The following is a 17,244-nucleotide window of genomic DNA, read 5'->3' as shown; positions in this document are numbered from 1 at the left end:
CTAAAAATTTGCATCCATTTCATTTAATAGCCTGCACATGGAATCATTTGCTATCATTTCTCTCTTTCTTAACTTGGAACTAACGTATCTGGACAGCAAACCTACAATTTTTGTTGTCTCATATTTCTTTCTTGCTTCTTCCAACAGAACTTTCATATCCTCTCTCATACTATATTTGTCGCTACTTAAATTATTAGTTCCTACAAGAACTAATAATTTTATGATTCTGTGATTGAAGTACCACACCATGTCATCTCTGTTTCTTATATTTTAATTACTTATCTTGTTTATTATTATTATTATTATTATTATTATTATTATTATTATTATTATTATTATTATTATTATTATTATTATTATTATTATTATTATTATTATTATTAGCTTGTGTAGCTCAGTGAAAGTGATGCTTACATCCTCTGTGCTAGGCTGCCCGATGATAGACTTATAGTTCAAGTCTTGTCGCTGATTGGAGGAAATTTTTCCATGCCTTTCTTCGACCGGTTCCCGAGTTAGTCGACCTTTGGCACGGGCAAGTGTCTTTTTTGTTTGTTTGTTTTTTGTTTCATAAACTCAAGAACTCATTATTTCAGACGGTAATATACCCTGTTAGAGTTTGGTACCATGAGATGGCAGCACTTGTTTGCCGGTCTATTCATCGGTGGTCACCTATAATTATTCATAGACATGAGCCAGCTATCTCTGATTGGCTACCGGTAGAGATTGAACTACTTCCCACTTAGTCTCTAAAAGCTATATACGGCTTAAAGGCCTTGCCTACTCCCTGTAACGGAATTAAAGGCGTTAGTTATTATTATTATTTTATGATTACTAAGTTCAGTGCATTCCTGCTTCTTGTTGTTCTTATCCTTTTTCTTATCCTAAGTTTAGTTAAACATTTTTCCACTTTTTCTAATTATCTGGTCGATTTTCTAATAATTTCTTTTAATTGAGATATTTCTAATGTCCTATTATCCTCCGATGTATTATCATGACTACAGCAACGCTTCTGATCATCGGGAGAAAGATTCTCCTTAGAAATAACAATCTTAACTTGTGCTTTAGACACTGCCCTTTTGTGCGATTTTTCGGCGCCATTCTTAAGAGTAGTAAAAACTGATAATATTTCTACAGTTATATTATTAAATGATGTAGTACAATAAATACATTAAAAACTACAATAATATACTAAAAATACACCAATAAATCTGTGAAAACACTCAATAAATCAACAAAAATCACCGATCTTTCAAGAACTTCCTAACAGCATGTGTTTTCTCTAGATAGCCTCAAACCCAAATTCAGTGCTTGCACTCTATGCAGTACTTGTAAAATACTTTGAATAGATTAGAACATGTGAAAATGGCTATCATTGCAATGTTAGTAAATAAGTAAACTTTACATTTACTTACACTGAAATGAAATTCATGTAGCTTGCTGCAATTAGATATCGATTATCATAATATATTGATTGGTTTATACTAGGAAAAGGTGATCAGGCTAGGGATCTTGAAGTTTAAGTGATAGGTAGTCAAAGTTCAAGGAGTCTATATAGCAGATTGTAAATACAACTCAGAAGATAATCTCGAACAAACTTTAATATGCAAGGACAAAGAGTCATTTTACCTCTTTGCAAGTTGATATGACCTCACATGGAAAATTTGCGCATGGCTGGTTTCCGTATCGATGCTAGTACAGTGGGGAGAGGGTGTAAAGGAGAGTTTTAAATATGAATCAGGATTATGCGATGTAGATTATTAAGAAATCTGGGGCTGCATAATCTTTTTAAACTTTTAAAAAGATTATACAGCATATCAGTAGATGGAATTTTTCATTATATTGAAGGTAGGGAGTGGTAAAAAAGGACATCCGTGGAAGTTGAGAATGAATGCAGTGAGGGAGCTGTGAGAGTTAAACTCTTCTCTCATAGAGTGGTGTATGATTTGAATGGATTTCCTTTGGAGGTAGTGAATGAAGAAGTGTGAACGAAGTCAAGAAAAGGTATGACAGACAGCTGGTGGGAGTGATGTGGGGCTTTCCTCGATGAGTCTCTGACTTCCTGGAAGTCTCTCTAATAATAATAATAATAATAATAATAATAATAATAATAATAATAATAATAATAATAATAATAATAATAATAATATTATTATTATTATTATTATTATTATTATTATTATTATTATTATTATTATTATTATTATTATTTTAATATCCAGTTTACACATTTGAGTATTCTCCACAAGAAACCATTAAAAAATATTCATTGGTGAAGAAAAAAAATCCAAGTGTAATCTTGACAAAGCCTTTATACATGCAATATCACTGAAATAGCCTGTAGATTTACAATAAAAACAAAAACCTCTAATGTGAAACCAACCGGATAATCACAAAAAGTAGTATTAACAGGTTAATTTTCAGTTCATTGCATTTTCCTTATTTAATTACAACAGTGTAGACAGTTACTATTCCAAATTCATGTGTGCCTAAACGATATTTCTGATGAGACTAGGTAAAAAAAAAACTACACAACCCTAATTATGATTAATAACTGAACTGTTCCACAAGAAGCTCTTAGAAGAGAACTAAAAGAGGAAATAACCAAAACCTACCATACAATAGGCTTTGTGTTGTAGCTTATTGGACAGTCAAGCTATCTTCCATCTCTTGCTATTTGTTACATAGAATTATCCCACCTGTTGTAGATTGGGATGATGGTATATCAAAATTCTTATTGGTCTTATATGTGAACATTTCCATGCATTTAATGTTACATATAATATTATAAACAGGTTAGAATATTATATGTAACATTAAATGCATGGAAATGTTCACATATAAGGCCAATAAGAATTTTGATATACCATCATTCCAATCTACAACAGGTGGGATAATTCTATGTAACAAATAGCAAGAGATGGAAGATAGCTTGACTGTCCAATAAGCTACAACACAAAGCCTATAAAAACAGCATACATAATTTAAAACATATGCAAAAACCAAGGGTTGAACAAGTTAGTCTGTCAAGAATGTTTTATACGCAGAAAGCACAAAAAATTCTTCAATGTCCAAACTGCAATTCCTGAAAAATATTAGTACCCCAAATATCTTGTTGTTAATTATTGCCACATGTATGAAATTAAGTGATATGTACAAACCACCAACTATGAACCAGAAAAATCCTTTGCAATGACTCAACGACCAGTAAAAACCTTGAGAATGTCCAGACACCAGGCACTCAAATGAAAGTTCAGAAATGTTTTTACATATAGGATTTGCAACCACCTTCATTTTAAACACCTTCTATTACAAAATTTACAAAAAAAATCAGTCAGTTTATTTGCATACAATAAAATATAAGAAGTACAATATTAAATTATCTATTCTAGTGTGTCATTAAAAAAAATGGAAAGCCTCTTACATATCACTTTAATACGTGTTTACTTTTCTTGATGAATAAGCTGGTAAACAAATTTTACAAGTTTACTGGACAAATCAGTGAAAGTGATACACAGATGATACTCCTAGGTTTTATCATAGTGATGAGTCATTTTTAAAGCAGTGGCATGGAATTTAAGAAACATTAGAAAAGTTTGTATACACACATGCAATGACATGACAATGGAAAAATTAAAAAAAAATGGCGAGAATTTATGTTGTCTTTTGTGATCCTTCTTGCCGATGAGAGACTTGTGGATATGAGGAATAACACCACCACCAGCAATGGTTGCTTTGATTAAAGAATCAAGTTTCATCTCCACGGATGGCTAACTGTAAATGGCGTGGAGTGATTCTTTTCACCTTCAGATTCTTTTCACCTTTACTAACATTGCCTGCCAACTCCAATACTTCTGCAGTTAAATATTGCAGGATAGCTGCACTATAAACAGCAGCTGTAGAACCTACACGACCATGGCTAGTTGTTCTATTTTTCAAGTGCCGATGGATACGACCTACAGGAAACTGAAGTCCAGCTCTAGCTGAGCGCGAAACGGCTTTTGCCTTTGCTTTTCCTGAATCTTTACTAGCTTTTCCGCCCGCCACCCTTTGTCCGCAAATTTTTATTAATAAAAATAATAATATTTTTAATATTTTTATTATTTCTCAGATAAATTACATATATTATTATAGGAACACAATTATGCATAATAAATACTTTCTCGTACATAAAGTTTTTTTAAAATAATAATAATAACAATAACTGTTTACAAGGTATATTATTATAATATTCATAATGATGATTACTACAGTTGTTTCTTTGCAATTTTACACTCTATGTATACAATATCAATGGATACAATCACTCTATATTGCATTCTTTTGTTACAGTTATTACATACATTTGATTACATATAATACATCTTGGATGAGAACTAATTTCTCTGCTTTCATCCTGGCAGCTTATATGTAAGCTTATCTGAGGATGACACAAGTTGGTTATTATTTATTGTTTTTCTTTTGCTGTATTGGGAAGCTACGAAATCTATGATTGAAAAATTCGCACACATTCACGCGCGCGCGCGCGCATGCACGCACGCACGCACGCACGCACGCACACACACACACGCACACACACACACGCACGCACGCACACACACACACACACACACACACACACACACACACACACACACACACACACACACACACACACACACACACACACACACACACACACACACACACACACACACACACACACACACACACACACACACACACACACACACACACACACACACACACACACACAATAACTTGGAATGTATGATGTATCGCTGAACTGGAAGCCTGAACGAATATATTATGTTTCATTAAATTTGTATGGTATTTTGGGTGCGTGTTTCTTGTTCATTGTATGTAGCTCTTTTCAGGCTATTGTAGTTTGTAAGGTTCCTGTATTTAAAAGGTAATTTGTTTATCACATCTGGGATATAGAAATTTCGCGTGGCCTTTCCGTAGTGATTATTGTATTTATATGTGATATAATTAGTTGTCTGAGGTCTTATTATACGGTATTTATTTCTGACTGTCCTGTAGTGGGCATCGAAATAATGTTTTAGCAAAGCTGCATAGTGACATAAATGTTTTGCCGTCAGTATTTTGTGTTCTGACATTGCAAAATAACGATCTTAGATCGTTATTTTCTCTTTGTTTCCAAAAGATCAGTTTTATCATTTTGTACTGTATCGACATTAATGTATTTAATTTGTAGGGTGCACAGAAAGCATACGTTGTTATAGCGTATCTTAGTATATTTTGGCATAGTGCTTTGTATATTAATGTTTTTAGGCGTATGGGAACATGTCTTTTAAATAGTAGAGTTTGCCACTTATTGTTCGGAGTTTGTTGTGTAGATGGTTTATGTGGCTATTCCAGTTCATATCTGCATCGAAGTAAATTCCAAGGTATCGTATTGTTACAACCTGAGTGACTGTAGTGGTATCGTTATTCTGTGTGTTTTTACGTTGGAAAGTGGATGTTGGATGGTTATATATTTGTTAAACCATATCATCAATTTTGTCTTTTCTGAGTTTAGGTGTATGGAGTTTTTCGTGAGCCAGTCTATGATCAGATTGATGTCATGTTGCATATTTGTTTGGGCTATGCTTGCGTTATTGTGGATGTATATTATTGCTGTATCGTCTGCGTATTGGAATATCTTACCTTTGAGGGGTAGCTGATTAATATCATGCGTGTAAATGCTGGGGAGAGTACAGCTCCCTGCGGTACTCCACAGGTTACTGGTAGCTCTCTGCTTCGGTTTGATCCGATACGTGTGATATGCTTTCTATTTTTGTGAAGAGGCCCGTCTATTCCAACTTGCCTCAGCTTTTCTAACAAGGTTTGATGTGTGAGTGTATCGAATGCTTTAGTTAGATCAATAAAGACTACCTTGGCAATCTTGTTTTTTGTGTAAGGCGGTATTAATTACGTCTGGGAAGTCTTCCAAGAGAGATGTTGTTCCCTTATTTTTTTGAAAACCATATTGTGTTTTGGGGATAATATGAAAGGTCTCTGTGTATACTGTGAGTTTCTTCAGTATGATTCGCTCCATAATTTGATTGATAATTGGTAATGTTGCTATGGGTCTGTAATTGCTGATTAAATTTCTTTTTCTATGTTTGTATATGGGTGTGATTATGGCGGTCTTTAGCATAGTTGGTATCTGTCTTGTTTTAAATATTTTATTTATTAATTTTAGGGATAGGACTTGAACTAGTTGCATGTTGCTTTATATCTTTAGGTGTCTTATACCATCAATTTCTGGGCCTTTGTTTGGTTTAATTTGATGATCTGAAGTTCTGCTTCTTTTATGGTTGGGAACCATAATGTCTGTTTTGATTGTGGTCCAAGTGGAAGGTTACGTTTTGTGATTGGGGAATATTTCTGTGCAGTTCTTGGATGGAGTCTGCAAAGTATTGGTTAAAGTCATTTGCTAGTTGTTGGAGAGGATTTGCGTCTTTCATGAAGCTGTGTTTTATGGTTTTGGAGGGGGTGGTTTTGGGTTTTGGGGGTGGTTCTGGCATCTCATTGATCAGATGTCAGGTTTGTTTCATGTTGTTTTGTGCAGAGCTTATTTTATCTATGTAGTAGCTTCTTTTTGCATTTCTGATTTGTGTTGTAAGATGATTCCTTGTTATCTTATATTCAGTTTTTAAAGCTGTGTTATTTGGATATTGCTTTAATTCTTTCCATAAAGCGTACTTTCTGTGTATTTCTAGGATTAAGTTTTGTGTTATCCAAGGATTGTGTGTTGTTTTTGAACGAATTCGGACTTTCTTTGTAGCTTTTTTATATATTTCATCCAGTGTGAGTTTAATGTTGTTGTATAAGATATGTGCTGAATCTGATGCCAGGTGTTTCCAATCTGTTTTTCTTATTTCGTGGTTGACTATTTCTTCGTCTATTATTGTTTTCTGTCGCTTTTCTTCTGTGGGACATTGCATGGATATTGTTTTGGTGTGCAGGTTTAGACCGATGAAGTAATGGTCTGCTACTTTGCACTTTATGATTGATGCAGTGTAACTTTTTGGTGGTGCTCGGACGTTTATATGATCTAGACAGGAGGCAGTGATAGTGTTTCCGAATATTTCTTTTCTAGTACATGATGTTATTGTTGGTATTAGAATAAACATGGATAACGTGTCTAGGTATTGTACCGTGTTGTTCTTGTTTTGGTTTGCAATATTTATGTTTATATCGCCAATTATCATTAGGTAATCGGTTGAGCACATTTCTTGGAGTGAAAGCCAGCAATTGAGTTCGTGCAAGAATTTTATCATGTTTAGGTTTGGTGGCATGTAAATAGCATTTAGTATTATGGGGTGCTGTCTATTGGTGGTATTAGTGATTTCGAGGCAAAGGGTTTCAGCATGCTGAAACTGATAGGCTGTTTCTTTTGCTATTAACTTTTGTTTGATAAATATTAATATTCCACCCCCTCTTTTGGTTTGGCGGCATGATCTATATTGTTGGAAGCCTGAAATTTGGAACTCAGTCGCTTCGTCATTAGTTATTGATACTTTTGTTAGATAAATATATCAATAATATCAGTGTAATTCCTCAGATAAGCCTGTTACAATAACCAATGTTTTCGGATGCGTCTGATGTTAATATGCAAGATTGAGAGACCTCTCGCTTGTACTGAGTGTTGTTTCCATGCATCAAGCGATTCGAAAGTACAATTACTGATGCATTCTGGTGTAATTACATCAATCTGATGGTTCACATTCATTTTTGTTGTGTTGAGATCTTCTTATTGAACCAAGTTGGAGTCTTTTGTTTCACTCTGGCAACCTATCTATATCTTCCGAGCTTTTTATTTTTATAGGCTTTGAAGTCTGTGACTTTCTCAAGAATATTTTGCCATCTTTGATCCATAAAAGTTGGTACTTTTTTTTCTGTTTTTTTCTCTTCTTGCTTGGTTCAAAAGATTCTGATTGAAAGGTGTTAAATACTTAGAGAGATAGATTGGCGTATTGTCTTGCGATGCATTTAAATCCTTGACAACTGGTTTTTTCAGTCTGCTGGATTTTATGAGATTGTCTTTTGTAGCCTTGCTTGTTAGATGGATTATTACTGGTGCGGGTCGTGGCAAGCCTTCTTTTTTGATATTCCTGGGAATCCGATTTATGATCTGAATATCATTATGCTGTAGGGGGGATGTCAATTACATGGCCTAACTTTAAAACTACGTCTCTGAAATTTTCTGTGGATTCAGCTTCTGGAAGACCGTTTATGACAAGGTCTTCTTTATGTTGTTGTTGTTGTTGGTTTAATACTTCGTATTGTAGTTTCAGGGAATTAAATTCTTGACAGAGTTTTGATGTGTCTTTTATCAATTTGTGCAGTCTCTCAGTTAATGCGTTAATGCTGGTTTTAATGTCTTTTACTCTTTATAAGACTTTTAAATTATTAAATTTAACAAACTCTTCATATTCGCTAATTTTTTTGGTTATTTCTTTATTCTGTTTATCAAATAGTTCTTGGACAAGATCTACGAAGCTGGATTTTATATTTTCTAAACCTTTTTCTAGTAATAAATTTATCAAACTCAAATTATAAGACTCACCGGTATTTTTTTGTCTGTTCAGTTCATCATTCGATTCTGCCTCCGGCGCAATCAGTTGCGCCGTAGGTGGCGGTTTCTTTGTTCTCTCTACAGTTTAGGCACTTTCATTCTTCTCGTTTAGCATTGGATTTGCATTGCCATGTTGTTTCTGAAACTTTCCGGAATATGTAAAGTGAAGATTCCTATGGCATTTCCTGCAGGTTATATGACATCCGTCGGACGGTAATTCCTTCAGTCACTTGTTGCGCTTCGTGGCTCATCTTTCTTCCTTTAGACAGCTGTAAAGATTGCGACGCCCTTTGTTCTATACTCGTTAGCAACCGCGGTGTACGCTTCAATTTTTAGCACACTCAGATTTTGGATTCCACTTGGCCGATTTCGATGAATTATATGTCACTGTCTTCAGCGTGACAAGTAGAGTTATTTTATGTTACTTTTAAATTAAAACAGGAGTTATAACTACATTAAAACTATAAAAAACAGGACCAGCGATAGAACCATGCAACCCATCGTATGCCTACACAGCGCTCTCTATTATTATTATTATTATAATTAAATTTTTTATATTTAAATATATTTTTTTATTGATTGCTAAAATATTTATACATACAATAAACATCTTGTGTAACATTGCATCTTATAATTTTACAGAGTTCAGCACTAAGTGCTGCAATTCCTAGATTGGATTTCAAGTAAATTTTTAATAATACTTTTTTGCCTTTATATTATGTATTTACAACACATGTTCTTCTAATATTAACAATGAAGATTATACAGAATTTTTTGTATAATTTTTTATTTTTTTTATTTTATTTTTATTTATTTATTTATTTTTTTTTTAAGTTTGAAAAAGAATGATTATACATACAAATTTCTGCATTTGCTTATAAGGATTACTTGTAGATGAGTGAGGCAAGTTAATCCCACCTACTTCGAAGCTTGGGTTAGCTTTTATGAATAGAGTGGGATTTAGCCTTCACTATTTATGTTGTTGCTACTGTTTACGTATGGGATGTAGGGATTGGATGCTGCTAGTGATTTGTGATGTGTATGTTAGTGTTTATGGTTTCTTAACTTTGTTGGTATATTTTCCAGTGTTCGTTTTTAAATGTTCTGTAGTTATCTACGTGTTTTAACTTTCTTGGTAGGTTGTTGAGTTGCGTTGGGTATTTGATGTGATCTCACAAAAGAACCGTATGAGTTGTTGAAGGGTGTGGGGATGTAGAGAGTTGTTGTAGGTCGTGTTATACGCTATGTGTCTCTGTTGTTTCGATAGGTGATGTTGAGGTAATTCCTTGTTAATGTCATGTAGTGTTTCAGGTTTTTAATGCTCAGAATTCTGTGTATCGCCATGTGCTTGTCGGATATTGATTGTTGCGTGTAAGGTGTCCAGATCACTGTTGACACGATTTTCCTGTGTAGTGTTTCTAATTTTGTTAGGTGACTGTTTGATGTATTTGTATAGACTGTTATTCCGTATCTGAGTAAGGATTCGCAGATACCGTGATATAGAAGTTTTTTTATGTTGGGTGGAATAATGTCTTTAACTTGGAAGAGTTTTGCTGCGATGATCCGGAGTTTGGTGTGTAGGTATTCTATATGTTTTGTCCATTTAAGGTGGGAATCTATATACAGAGGTATTTTGCGTGTGTTACAGGTTTGATTTCGGAACATTGACTGGTATTTTTGTTGTTAATGCAGCGGGTATGTGTGACAATGTATCGATAGTGATGCGGGGCGAATGATTCTTGGGTTGCGTATTATCAACATCTGTGTTTTGGTGCCATTGGTTAGGATTGCGTTTTGATGGAAGTATGTTGTGATTTCGTTTAGGTCTGGTTGTGCTTTGCAGAGAGCTGTGTTAACGTCTGTGTGGATTGCTAGTAGTGCTGTGTCATCTGCGCATTGAAATATTTGACTGCTTATGGATATGTTATGAACATCTTTAATGTATATGTTGAATAGAGCGGGTGATAATATGCCACCTTGAGGTACACCGTGTTTTTCTTGTATACTCCGACTGTGACATGTATCTATTTTTGTTACTTGTGTTCTGTTTGAGAGGTAGTTCTTGAACCATGTATGCAGTGTTCTTCTTATACCTATTGAGTATAGTTTGGTGAGTAGTGTGTCATGTTCAAGTGTGTCAAATGCTTTGGTTAGGTCCAGCAGTATAAGGACGGCATACTGTTTTTGTCGAGAGCTTTGTTTATTATGTCAACGATGTATTCTAATAAAGTAATGGTGCTTTTTGTTTTCTGAAAGCCGTATTGGTTTTGTGAGATGATGTTGTACTTCTGTAAATAATTCTGCAGTCTGGTATGTGTTATTTTTTCTAGGATTTTTGAGATGACTGGTAGTATAGCTATTGGTCTGTAGTTCTGAGTATCGTTTCTTTTGCCGTGTTTGTATATTGGCCTAATTACTGCAGTTTTTAGTTGTTGTGGAATAATGCCTGTGTCGAATATTATGTTCACGAGTTCCAAAACTATTGGATTTATTTGTTCAAAGTGTGTTATAAGGTCTGTGAGTCTTATTTTGTCTATTCCTAGAGTTGTCTTTGGTTTTAGTTTTAGGAGTGCTTCTTTCAGTTCCTGTTTTGTTATGGGTAGAAAATACATCGTTTGTTGTTGACTTTGTGTTGGTAGTTGTTTGTTGATCGTTGGTAGTTTGTCTTTTTTAAGTTGTGCGATGTTGTTTGTGAAAGCATGGTTGAATGAGTCTGCTAGTTCCTCTTGGTTTGTTTCCTGACCGAAGCTTATTGCAATAAAATCTTGTGCTGAAGTTTTCTTTTTTAGGATTACTAATTCGTCGAGTGTAGCCAATGTTTGCTTAATGTTGTCGTTATATTCCATGAATTTTTGGAAGTAGTAGCGTCTTTTTACCCTACGAATGTTTGTGTTAGTTTATTTCTTGTGTTTTTGTATAAGGTTTGTAAATGTGTGTTACTGGGTGACATTTTCAAGTTTTTTCCATAAATTTTCTTTTTCAGTAATAGTATTTAGTATGTCGTCATTTATCCATGGATTGTTGTCTGTTTGTCGCCTCGTTTGTGTAGGTTTTGTTGCTTTTATGTATATTTCTGTGAACTTTAGTTGAAAATTCTCGTACAATGTTACAGGATCGTTTATTTTAAGTAGGGAATTCCAGTCTATATTTTTTACTTGGTTATCGACAATGCTCTTTAGTATGATCGAGTTTTGTCGACTTTTGTGGTGGTGGGAGGGGGATAGGAAACGTAATAAAATGAAGTTGAGATAATGTAGTGATCGGCAATTTTTACGTTAATTACTGATGATATATATGTATGAATGGGAGCCCGTATGTCCATATGCTCAATGCATGATTGTGTTAGTGAGTTATTGAGTATTTCTTCTCTTGTTGGGGAGTTAATGGTAGGGTTTATGTTGTACTGACTTAGTATATCAAGATATGTGTTAGTGGTTGAATAAGCGTGGTCAAGAGTATTTATGTTAATGTATCCTATTAGGATGAGCCTATGTGTTGTACGCGGTTCGATGCCGCTTAGCCATGTTTCTAACTCGTGAAGAAAACTGAGTGGATTATTATCTGGGGGTCTGTATATTGTGTTTATTATATTATTGTATTATATTTATTATTGTTTATATTATGTTAATTAATAATAATAATAATAATAATAATTTTTTTTTTATAATTTTTTTTTTTATTGATTTCTAAAATATTTACACAATTACAATAATCATCATTAGTGACATTCCAACTTGTAATTTTTACAAAATTGAGCACTAAGTGCTACATATGTGATACAATTTCTACATTGCATTTCAATTAAAATTTTCATAATAATAATTTCTTGCATCTATATTTACAACACGTTCTTCTAATATTAACAATGTAGATTACATGGAATTTTTGAGTAATGGATTTTGAGAAAGAGTGATTATTCATACAAATTTCTGCATTTGCTTATAAGGTTTATTTTTTTTTTTTTTTTATTTATTTATAGTTTATTATCTCTCAAATAATTACATGAATATACTAATATTTAGGCAACAATGCATCTTTTTCTTGCAAAATGGTTCAGTAAGAATTATAATTACTCTTAATATCATTATCATTTGCAGAATTTTTCATTGACACAAGAGTAAAAAGTGTGTATTATTACCATCAATAATAATCATAGTAATCGTGTTTATTATTAATGACTCACAAGTTAAACAATATTACTTATGTTGCAGTTTACATAATAATAATTTTTTTAAATTTAAATTGTAAGTTAAATACATAATTTTAAACTTAAATATATAACTGAAGTATTACTATCACATTTTCTGTTTACTACTAGAATTCATTACAGAATGTTGAGTGAGTAATGTTAGATAAATACTACTACTGGGATGTAACTCAACTGCACCCTCGAAGCTTTGTAATTTGTTTATCTGAGGGTGATACTGGTTATATATATATATATATATATACATATATTTGTTATTGATTTGGTTGCTGTGTTGGAAGTAGGCAGATCTTTGGGAGGTCAAATGAATGATCTGAAAGGTCGGATCAAAGTGAAATTGCCGATATATCCTGTGTTATTGCATCTGTCTTGATGGTTCACGTTCTTTTTTTTTATTGTGGGCTTCTTTTTGAACTATTTAGGAGGCTTTTTTCTTCACAGTGGCAGCCTTTCTATGTCTTCTGTGCTTTTAATTTGTATCGGCTTTGAAGTTTGTGACTTCCTTATGAATATCTTGGCATCTCTGGTCCACAAAAATTGGTAATTTTTTTCCATTTTTGCTTTTCTTGTTCGGTACAACAGATTCTGGTTGAATGGTGTTAAATATTCGGATAGGAAGATTGGTGTATTGTCATGCTGTGCGTTCAAGTCCTTGGCAACTGGTTTTTTCTGCCTGCTGGCTTTTATGAGATTGTCTCTTGTGGACTTGCTCTTAAGACGAATTATGACTGGTGCAGGTCTTGGGAAGCCTTGGTTTTTGCTCTTCCTAGGAATCCGATTTACGGTCTGAATGTCATTAAGCTGGAGGGGGATATCAATTACATGGCCTAATTTTAAAACCACGTCTCTGAGGTTTTCTGTAGGTGCAGTTTCAGGAAGACCGTTTATGACAAGATCTTTTGTATGTTGTTGCTGACTTAAACTTTCGTATTGTAGTTTTAGAGAATGAAGTTCTTGACGGAGTTCGGATGTCTCTTTCATCAAATTGTGTTGCCTGTCTTTTAGTGCGTTAATGCTCATTTTAATGTCTTTTACCGTTTGCAACACTTCTATAACTGCTAAATTATTATGTTTTACCAAATCTTCATATTCGCTAGATTTTTTTGTTATTTGTTCGTTCTGTTTCTTAAAGAGTTCTTGCACAAGATCTACTAAGCTGGCTTTTATAGTCACTAGACCGTTTTCTATTAGTATACTTAAAGAGTTTAAATTATAGGGCTCACCTGCGTTTTTTTGTCTGTTCAGTTCGTCATCTGATTTTGCCTGTATAATCGGCTGCATCGTAGGTAGCTGCCTTGCGTGCGTTTCTTTGTTCCTCATGCAGATTACACACTTCCATTCCTCACGTGTTACATCGGGTTCATATTTATGTTGCCCGGTTGTTTCTGAAAAGCCGGCACATTTTAAGTGTAGAATCCTACTGCATTTCGTACAAGTTATATTATTTCCGTTGGACGATAACTCCTCCAGGCATTTGATACACTTCATGACTCACCTTTCTTCCCTTAGGCAGTGAGGCGTGATTATAAAGATGGCGACGTCCTTTGTTCTTCGCTGGTTGTTGACCACGGTCCTCTCTGTTCCCTTTTCAACACTTCAAAATTTGGTTTCTTCTTAGCCGATCTCGTTGAATTTTATATCACTGTCTTCGGAGTGTAATAATAATAATAATAATAATCAGCTAACGTCTTTTATTCCCTTATATGGAGTAAGCGAGGCCTTTTAATAGCTTTATAACTTTTTAATAATAATAATAGGCAACTTTATTATCCTCATAACAAAATCAGAATATTTAGAAATATACAAGTATGTTTAGATATTATTTTCCTGAAAACATTTTCATGTTACTCTTCAATTAATATCAAGATTTGAGCTTCTTTTACCTATTTTATAAAGGATTATCCCTTGTATTAAATTATCGACTTTTTACTCAAGTAAAATTAAGACATTGATAATATGTATTTTAAAACATATATTGAAAGAAAAATGATATCAGAATAATTTTTTAACATACCTTTATAGAGACCTCATGTTTACTTTAAACTTTTTGTTGAAACGGCATCAGAAATTATTATTATTATTATTATTATTATTATTATTATTATTCACAAAAGCTAACCCAAACCTTGAAGTAGGTGAGATTAACTCGCCTCACTCAACCACACCTAATACTTATAAGCAAAGAAGCAGTTATGTAATAAAACAGTTAGTAGAGTATACAACAATAAAGAAGATACTGAAGATACTGATTATTATGTGATATCATTAATATAATACTCTTATGTAACATGAAAAAATAATCTAATAAATTATTCTTATAATCAAAAAATTATATAAACAAAAAAAATTATTATTCAAAAAATTGTGAATAATCTTCATTGTTAAATTAGAAGAACATGTGTTGTAAATGCATAATATAGAGGCAAAAATATTATTAGAAATTTTATTTGAAATCAATGTAGAAAATGCAGCACTTAGAGCTGAATTCTGTAGAATTATAAGTTGCAATGTCACTCAAGATGTCTATTGTATGTCTAAATATTTTAGCAATCAATAAACTACTATTATTATTATTATTAAGACAGACCCACGGGGAGTTGGAGACTCATCGAGGCCACATACTGCAAGCGCCAACTATCACAAGATTCTTGAATTCATTCACACTGCTTGCACTCACAACATGGCAATCATTCCAATCACGCACCACCCTCTGAGATAAAAATGTAGCCATCATCCCTTTCTTGGCGACCTTCATTCACAGCTTCCAAGGATGCTCTCTCGTCCTGTACCCACCCCCCATAAGTTGAGAAATTCCATCAATTGAAATCCTGTATGACCCTTTTAGAAGTTTGTAAGTCTCAATCATATCACCCTTCTTTCTCCTGTTTGCTACTGTCTGCAGTCTACAAATTCTCAGTCTCTCTTCATACACAATATTCTACAATCCTGATATCATTTTAACACTCTCCTTTGTACTCTCTCCAATACATCAGAATCACAACGGAAACCAGGAGACAAGACCTGCACACAATAGTCCAAGTGACGTCATATCAAAGCATTGTAAAGAGGCAAAATAACATCCTTATCTTTACATGTGAAGGTTCGTTTCAGCACTGCAATTATCTTTTGAGTTGTATGTGCAATATTTGCCACATGGATCTTGAAATTCAACTTCCTATCTATGAACACTCCTAGATCCCTATCCCCAACAGTTTCTTCTAGCCTAATCCAACCAATATAATACGATTTTGGATATCTACTGTATTCATACGGAGGTGAATGACTTGACATTTACTGACATTGAACTGACACCCATTTTCAATGCTTACAATTCCAGTCTATTCAAATCATTCTAGTTACCACATGTCAGCTGCAATCCTGATTACCCTACCTATCTTTGCATCATCAGCAAATAGCTGTATATCACTTGGCAAATACTTCCCAATATCAATAACGTAGAGATTGAATAGCAGTGGACCAAGCAGTGATCCTAGTGGTACACCACTTGTTACCTCAATCCTTTCAGACTCAGATCCCCTGCATATCACTTTTTGATATCTGTTAGTTGGCCATCCTGTTATCCATGCTAATATTGTATAACCCAAACCCATTTTCTCCAATTTATGCAACAGTCTGCCATTGTGTATTCTGTCAAAAGCCATAGCAAAATCCAAAAGTATCATTGGGTATCATTACCCTTGTCTAGTTCAATGGTAACATTGTTATAGAATGTGAGCAAGTTGCTAAACATTACCTTACCTTAGTAAACCCATGTTGATCATTGCAAACTAGAGATTCACTCTCAACACATTTCTGAATGCGAGCCCTAACAAATTTTTCCAACATCTTGACCACCACTTCTCAGATACTAATTGGTCGATAGTTGGATACACCAGTCTTTGTACCACCTTTGTGCAATGGAATTACCGTACAATCCTTCCAATGCTACGGAATATTCCCTGTTCTGAGACTCATATTAAGCAGCCTGGTCAAAGGAATGGCCATTTCAGCTGAACACTCTTTTAGCACACATGCAGATATACCATCAGTCCCTATTGCTGAATTCTTATTCAATTTGTGCAACAGCTCTAAAACCTCGACCTCACACACTTGTGTTTGTTCATTTAGTGAAGAGCTAACAGTGATCTCAATGTTGCATTCACCAGGTTGATAGCTTTTAACAAAATTGGCACTCATCAACCGAACAATCTTTTCTGCATCTGCAACTCTCACACCATCTAGATTTAGAAGCGTTATTCTTTCATATTCATTTTTTCTTTTACTTGCAGCATATCGATAGAATTCTTATGGGTTGTCTTTGGCACGAAGAGCCAGTTTCTATTCATACTCAGCAAAGTCTGAGTATGAATAGAATATGAGCCGAAAGAGAGAGTCGAACAGACTCTCTCTTTCAGCTCCTCTTTGCGTACAACATTTGTGACTATTCTAGCCT

At 34.0% G+C, this 17,244-nt stretch overlaps 1 pseudogene; it reads right to left on the bottom strand.

Annotated features, from left to right (window-relative positions):
* Positions 1–3,524: 3,524 nt before the first annotated feature.
* The window catches only part of LOC150094063 (histone H2A.V pseudogene), a 28,014-nt pseudogene continuing 14,294 nt past the window's right edge, over positions 3,525–17,244 (bottom strand).

This window comes from Typopeltis vanoorti, chromosome 23, assembly GCF_054136105.1.
Source record: "Typopeltis vanoorti isolate ZY-2024b chromosome 23, IOZ_Tvanoo_1.0, whole genome shotgun sequence".
NCBI lineage: Eukaryota > Metazoa > Arthropoda > Arachnida > Uropygi > Thelyphonidae > Typopeltis > Typopeltis vanoorti.
Note: the sequence above shows the minus strand (reverse complement) of the source record. Positions and strands in the feature narration are given on the sequence as shown.